Source organism: Rhinolophus ferrumequinum, chromosome 8 (assembly GCF_004115265.2).
Source record: "Rhinolophus ferrumequinum isolate MPI-CBG mRhiFer1 chromosome 8, mRhiFer1_v1.p, whole genome shotgun sequence".
Classification (NCBI taxonomy): domain Eukaryota; kingdom Metazoa; phylum Chordata; class Mammalia; order Chiroptera; family Rhinolophidae; genus Rhinolophus; species Rhinolophus ferrumequinum.
The window spans coordinates 52,350,927-52,358,133 of record NC_046291.1 but is presented as its reverse complement, the minus strand read 5'-3'; the positions used below and the strand labels follow the sequence as shown (position 1 = coordinate 52,358,133).

The window sequence follows — 7,207 nt, the reverse complement described above, 5'->3', positions numbered from 1 at the left end:
CTTACAAGGACCAGGGAGCAGAGAAGAGCAGAGAAGGTCAGGACGAAGAAAATGGACAGGCTTTGCCGTTCTCTGCCAATCAAGTTTACATGGTTGTGGGCTTATACTTTCATTTGAGATGTTATAAATGCCAGCAATTTAAACATATTCATTTCACAATGTCCTGCAGAAGCCAGAGTGGCTTTTGGATTATTGGCTGTTTTGGCTTACCTACATCTTTTTAATATGAGGACATGTTAGTATTCAAGTCCTCATCAAGGCTGCTTTTGTGTTTTTTGGGTTTTTTTGATGCAAATTTGATGCATATTTGGTTTTACTGGGGGTCAGGGACAAGGGTTGGCTGCCATGGTCTCCTTGATCCAGTCCAGGAAGGACAGAAGTTTGGTAAAGACGCTGGGCATATGGGTTTGGCCACATGGGGTGTGTCCCCAAGATGTGATTCCTTGAAACACACCACAGATCAGCCGGCCCCCTGAGTCACCCACACAGGTGTCCTTGCCACTCTGCAAGTGTCCAGCACACAGCATGACGTCTGTCACCTTCTGGGGGTGGACTTTGGCACACACATCCTTGGGCAGGAGCTTGAGGTCCACACACTGGAGCTCATCTGGGTACTCAACTACAAGTGGATCTAGTTCGATGTTGCCTCAGCCGGAGGCATAGCAGGTGCTCCCCAGTGGGGGTTCCTGGGTGGGCAGGTCCAGGACCTTCACAGTATCTGTTATGTGGGCGGGCCCTGCCAGGTGGAGCAGCATGAGGTCGTAGCTATAGTCATCTTCTAGATAGGTGGTGTGGTTCTTCAGGAGGCTCAAGTTGAATTGAGCGTGTGAGAAGCTCTTACTGACCTGGACGAACTGTGCTGTGTCTTTATTCTCAAACAGGTTGTGGCGCCCCAGCCAGAGCTGGTAATTACTGGGGAGAGAGAGGGACCAAGGGAATGAGGAAAGAGGAGGGGAAAGGAAGAAGGAGCAGGGCAGCATGGAGGCGGGTCCTAAAGGAGAGAAAGAGAAACAAGGAAAACACTGAGCATGAAAGGTTTAGAATCATGGAGAAATAGAGACAGTGAGAAAGCAAAAGAATGTGACAGTGGGAAAGGCAGATCCAGAGACAAAGAGAAAGGCAGTGAAAAAGAGAGAGTTTAAAAAGATACAGGAAATGAGAAAGGCAGAGGGGAGAACAGAGAGATAGAGGGAGCAGAAAGGATGCAGGATGAGGAGGAGAAAAGACAGAGAAAACAGACAAATCAAGGCTGTTTTGAATATAAATAACATCCCTGAGCGGCTCAAGGAGAAAGGGGGAATTTCTCATAGGAAACAAGGATGTTTCAGGAAGATAGGAATGTCGCCGGGGCCTGATGAGGGCCTCGAACGAGAAAGGGCGAAGCCATTAGTGACCAAGGCAGCCATCCTCTCAGTCTCTGTGGGTGGGGGCTGCTCCTCTCTGTTCTCTTTTGTTCTCCTTAGTTTACAGAGGTATAGTCACCCTAAATTGTCTGAGTTTTCAGGTTCTCTGAATCACAATTCTAACTTCCCAGGAGAGAGAATTTGGCTGAGCTTGGGCAGGTATCCATTCCTGGTCCAATCAGCTGTGGCTGAGGTAGGAGGGGGGTGGTAGTGTGCAAACATGCTGCCGGGTGCAGTATCTGAGGGAAGAGGCAGTTCTCAGAAAAAGGCGATCATTGTGAGCTGGACAGATGTCCCAGATGTGTCTACTCTAGCTTTGCATATTTTATGTGTAACCTATGCATCCTTTTTCCTTTCTCTCAATATCTATAGTCATCATTTGTCCAGCTGGTTTCTCCTCCATGTTGAAAGCTCCTGGAGACCAGGGACATGGCCTTCACAGCTCTATAAACCAACAGGTTGCCTCATACAATGTCCTGCATCTTTTGAAGGTTGCAGTAGAGAATATATGCAGGATATACAACACCTTCTCAAACTAGCGCTTCACTAAGATTAGACACACTTTGTTCTGTTCTAAGACTTAGACTCAATAGAATTTTAAGAGACTTGTGCTTAACAGAATGAGACTTATTGTTCCTAATCCAAAGGCAAAATACTATTAAGAGGGTTATTTAGTTGATTTAATAAAATTAAAGAGGATTTCTTTGATATTAACCTAGTGGGAAAGGGGCAGCTATTAGTAGAAAATACTTTTCAAGATTCCTTCTGGTGATGAGATTCGTGGACCCCCCATAAGAACTTACAGGAATTTAATTCATGGAGAAATTAAGAGACATGGTCTGGAGGCAGTTGGTGGCAGAGCTGAGACATCAATGAGTTCTCCAGCTCAGATCCGCTGCTCCAGCCTTTGTTCTGCCCCTGATGAGCTGCTGGTACAAATATGACTGTGCTGTGTGGTGTTCCTGGGAGAGACAAAGTCTTCATAGGCAAGAAAATAACTTTTGGGATTGCTGATCCTGGTAAATTGTGTGACCTTTCTAATTCCACACAACCAGCAAGCAATCAGAGCGCCATTTTTAGAAAACAGGACAAATTATTTCAGCTGTTTTTACTAGGTTGTTTTGTGCTCAGTGCTAACGATGTGATATCACTAAAGTCTACAGAAATTATTTGACCTTTAACTATTTGTTCCCTAAAAGCCCTTAAAAGAGCAAGGTACTGGAGGAAGGTGCTAAGTTCCACATATCTGAGAATAAACTGGCAAAGTTGTTAATCCCTATTTTTTTTTTTTTTTTTTGTCATTGAGTGGTCAGCTTACAAGATGTTGCGTCTTTAAAACTTGGTTTTGAATTCTAGTTTTTTAATTGTAGGCTTGGCATATTGACCCCCATTGAAGAGAATGAATATTTATCAGTTCAGTGGAAGGCCAATTTAGATTCATTTAGACCTCGGTCAGATCACATCCCTTGAAGCATAACTATATATAGCAAAGGCTGACATCAAACGCTTCATTGATAAGGCAGGTGTCTCTCCTGTCCCCAGCACCACTCTGTAAGCCCCTAGCACACTAGCCTTGGGGAATGACAGTTCTCACTCCTTGTGCTACCCAGCTCACCTACAGGACCCCAGTGGTGTTTGCCGCCCTGTCATAATGAAGAACCTGCCCCTGCCTGTCCCCCTGGCATGCTGGAAGCCACAGATAGGCTTCACAGCAGCAAGCGGCCACAGAGGAGCAGCACTGGAATGTTGTCATCAGCTCTTGGTGTTGTGCGCTCTGTCCATCCTTGGCCCCTCTGGCCTAGCGTGAGTCCTTCACACCGATTCTCATGTTTGGCCCCCTTGATAAAAGCCAGAGGCGCTGCTGTCTTCGTTCAGGCAATTTTAAAAGCATGTTAAGAGTGATACAGGCTGTTGTTGCTGACAGCAGACAGTGAGAGAGGGTGTGACGAGTGTGTGTGGGGCTGACATTGGGGGTATTAGAGTAAGAAGGTCATGCAGCCTGTGAGCTCAGGCAGCAGAATGGAAAGATGAAGCAGAGAGGGCACAGTGGGCCTCCCTGAGCATGTCTCCATCCCTTTCCACCCAATCAGCAGCATTCTCGAAGAGGAGGGGAGGGGCCTGAAATGTCATCAAGGCCAATGACCCCTTCCCCATGCTGGGTCTTATCAGTTTCATTCCTGTGATGGAATACTTCCGGGGCACACCATTTCTGTCTCTGGAGATGATGGCTAGAAAGTTCTAGTAAGTGGAAGTAACGTACATGTCCAAGAGAAGAGCAATGGTTCAAAGTGGAATGATATATATAATAAATATTACCTAGCTGCTAAAGATAATATTTTCAAAGAATTTCAAAATGTTATGGAAAGATACTCAAAATATTAAGTAAGAAATATAGGAAACAGAACTATTTAGAGTACACATGTGAAAACTCAAATGTGAGCATATGGTTGTATATACATTATGTATATTTGCATGAAAAAGACTAAGACAATCTACTGATAGTTGATTTACAGACGATTTTGCTGTGGTAGACACTACTGAAGGCTACTAAAACACCATTCCCTTCTCTCTTGCTGCTGCCCACTAGAGAGGCTGGAAAAGCTAGATACTCCATTTCCAGTCTCTGTTACAGGTAGAGTTGGCCAAGTAATCCAGTCTGACCAATGAGATATATGAGGAAATCTGAGAAATTATTTCCTTTTCTGACAAAAGCATAGCACCATTAAGGAAAAGGCCCTCCTCTTTGCTACATTGGCTGCCCCCTCATCATCACCCTCCTCCCTTGCTTTGATGCTGATTTGTGTTTTTAGAGCTTTGGCAGTCATCTTGTGACCATGAGGCAAAAGATAGGAGGATGAAACCAACACTCTGAGGAGGGTGGAGAAGAACACAGGAAAAGCCTGAGGTCTTCACCACAGGCTACCTCTAGGCTTTAACAAAAAAAAATAACGGAAAGAATTTTGTTGTTGAAACCATTATTAGTCAGGTTTTCTGTTACTTACAGTCCTAATGGATACATTTGTTTTCTTCATTATATATTATTCCAGTTTCTCCCTGAAGCAGCTACCCTACCCACTGTCCTAATTTCACTCTTCAGAGCCATACATCACAAGCCCAACTCCTTTCTCATGTGGCAAAATTTTAGATGCTTGCAGAGAAGTCTCACCTCTCTAGCTAAACAGCATTGTTCCTGCCTTATGTGGTTTGGGGATCCCTGGTCACTCATTCTCTGTAGGCACTCTAGTTCGCATCCTTTTTAGTGTCCAGTGAGCAGACCTGAAGTTGATATGCCAAGGGTCTAACCAGGAAGAATGAACCTGATTGCTTGTTTCCTCCTTTGCACATGTTTCCTTTTGTTTGTTTGGTGGGTTTTTTTTTTTCTTTTTCTTTTTTCTTTTTTTTTTTTTCTTTTTTTTTACTAGAACAGGTTCAGATCCCATTGCTTTGGGGGATCTTCACCTGAGTCAACCCCCTGACCCTTTTCCATGTGTTTTGTACAGACAGTTTTTATTTTATTTTATTTTATTTTTAATCCCAAGAGCAGGACATTCCCTTCATCCTTATTAAGTTTCCTCTTATTAAATTCAGTCTGGCATTCTAGCTTGTTGAGACTTTTGTGGATTCTAATTATGTATTTGCTGTTCCTTTCAGCTTCCTGTCCTCTACAAATTTGATAAGCATGCCTCCTGTGTCTTCATTTCAACTCCTTGATAACAAGTGTAACCCAGATGTCAGTTGACGTCACCCTGTCCTGTGAAATCTAAATAAAATTAGCTCAAGTCCCCTATCACACATCCTGTGGGAAGTCAGACGCCCTCCCCCAAGATCTTTGCAAACTCCCAGGGCTATAGAGGTCACTTCTGTTTCCACATTCCTCCTTCTGTTGGCCTTGGGCTCGTGAACATCCCACCTTATGGCTGCTCTCTCCTCTCAGGTTCATGAGGACTAGGACCTTTCCCTGGTTTCTTTAAAGAAACAAGATATTTAGGGATATGGCAGATTTTGTTCAAGACTTGAAGAAATGGTTGGTGTGTGTTTGGTTGGGGCGTGGTGGTCATGGTTACAGAATAAGTGCTCAAATAGATTTGATAGGTCTCCTCATTCTGTTTTGCTTTCTTTTCTGCTTGGTGATTGGCCTGCACTTTCTTTCTATTTATTTATTTATTTGTTTATTAGTTTCAGGTGTACAAAACAATGTAATAGAAGTCCCACAGTAGCACCACCACTGGGACTTTCTTCCTGGCCTCTTCAAAACGACTACCCAGAGAACCAAGGTCCTGGGATTTCCCATTAACAGCCTTGGTTCTGGCCAGGGATGGTAGAGGAGAGTGTGGGATGGAGAAACTAAAGGTTAGACCCTGGGCAAGTTTGTGAGGAGTTAAAGTGCATTGAATATTCCCATCTTTCCTTTTTAATTTAAATTTTAATAATATATTTTATTTAACCCCAAATAACCAAAATATTATTTTACCATGGATTATGTTCCCCCCGGATTCATGTTGAAACCCTAACCCCCTCATTCAACTCATTTTAATTGAATGTCATCTCTGTAAAAAACTTATCCCTAAGTACAGGCACATTGTCAGGTCGTGGGGGTTAGGACTCCAACATATCTTTTTTGTAGGAACACAATTCAATTCATAACACCTCCTTTTGTTTTTTTTTTTTAAAGATTTTATTGGGGAAGGGGAACAGGACTTTATTGGGGAACAGTGTGTACTTCCAGGACTTTATTTTTTTTTTTCCCAAGTCAAGTTGTTGTCCTTTCAGTCTTAGTTGTGGAGGGCGCAGCTCAGCTCCAGGTCCAGTTGCCGTTGCTAGTTGCAGGGGGTGCAGCCCACCATCCCTTGCAGGAGTCGAGGAATTGAACCGGCAACCTTGTGGTTGAGAGCCCACTGGCCCATGTGGGAATTGGACCGGCAGCCTTCGGAGTTAGGAGCATGGAGCTCTAACCGCCTGAGCCACCGGGCTGGCCCCATAACACCTCCTTTTGGGTTTCACCTTTTGGGTCCCTGGATTTTACCTGGCATCAATGAGTCATTTTATTCTAAATTCTACTAAATCTAAGTTTAGTTGCCTCATTTCTAAAATGGGAACAAATATATTTGTTTTATAGTGTTGTAAATGTTAAATGTGATAAAATATGGAGCATGCTATACAGTATGAGCTGCTGTTCTTACTTCCCACCATCAACTCTGCTCTCCAGGTACTCTGATCAAGGAATGGAATAATGGCACCTGGTCCCTGAAATCTGTCTCTAGCAGTAAAATAGCCAAAGATAGGCAGCATGACATAAATCTGAGAAAAAAAAAATTGGAATTTTTCAAAAGGAACTTTACCAAGGAACAAAAAAATAAAATTCAAAATCATAGAAACAGTTGCATGTATAGAATACCTATAATGATTTTAATATAGGAAGGATGACCCTAGACTGGCTTGGCTGAGGTATGGTTTACAAAGTAACACAGACCAGTCCTTTTCCTCTCCCTCAATCTTAGCTGCCTCACCACCTTACCCACCATAGCGGGAGTCGTTGTCTGGTGCTGATGGCCCAAGATAAGCACAGTTCTCCAATCCTGCCATTCGATTCATGGTCCCACTGAAGGGACTCATCTTAGTATCTCAGCATGGCTCATCCTCACTTCCTCCCCTGGACTTGGGCAAATCCCGTAGAAGTCTCATGGTCCAGCACATGGGGATTTCAACAGAGCCTACTCTGCGTGGACCTTCTCTGTCTAGGATATTTTCTTGGGTGAATGAGGAAAGTAAAATCTACTTTTCTTAGCCACTGGTAAGTCTTAGCT

At 43.6% G+C, this 7,207-nt stretch overlaps 1 pseudogene; it reads right to left on the bottom strand.

The window, feature by feature from the left end:
• Positions 1-323: 323 nt before the first annotated feature.
• Positions 324-6,995, bottom strand: LOC117025551 (kallikrein-1-like; annotated as a pseudogene).
• Between the last annotated feature and the right edge of the window lie 212 nt (positions 6,996-7,207).